This window comes from Capsicum annuum, unplaced genomic scaffold, assembly GCF_002878395.1.
Source record: "Capsicum annuum cultivar UCD-10X-F1 unplaced genomic scaffold, UCD10Xv1.1 ctg1000, whole genome shotgun sequence".
NCBI classification, from domain to species: Eukaryota; Viridiplantae; Streptophyta; class Magnoliopsida; order Solanales; family Solanaceae; genus Capsicum; species Capsicum annuum.
In genome coordinates this window covers 579,411-580,057 of record NW_025814914.1, presented here as the reverse complement: position 1 = coordinate 580,057, position 647 = coordinate 579,411, and positions in this window count along the sequence as shown.

Genomic DNA, 647 nt, shown 5'->3' with positions numbered 1-647 from the left:
GGAGGGGCATGGATGCCCCTCCTCTTCACGTGTCCGAACCATCTCAATCGTGCTTCCCGCATCTTGCACTCCACTGAAGTCACACCAACCTTCTCCCGGATAGTCTCATTCCGAACTCTATCCCCTCTAATCAGTCCACACATCCATCGCAACATCCGCATTTCTGCCACCTTCATTTTTTGGATGTGGGAGTTCTTAACTGCCGTGACTCCTGTAACCCTGCATACAAGCTCTCAAAAGCGGCCTTCTTAGCTGCCGTGACTGCTGACTTCGGCTCCTTCCTCGCTAGCTTGTACTCTTTCCTATTTACTCGCTTCTCCTCTTCGTCCTTACTTTCCACCAACTTAGCATACGCCCCTTTCTTGGTCCCCACTTTCTTCTCCACCTCTTCATTCCACCACAAATCCCCCCGACGGTGCCCGACCCGGCCCCTAGAAACACCCAACACCTCACTTGCATTCTCCCTGATGCACCTTGTCGCCCTGTCCCACATACTATCCACGTCCCCCCTACACTCCCACACCCCCATTCCCGCCAACCTCTCCCCTATCTCCCACGCATTCACTGGCGTCAGGCCGCCCCACTTAATTCTCGGTCTACACTCCTTAGTCCTCCTCTTTCTATTCTTCTTTATACCCAAATCCATA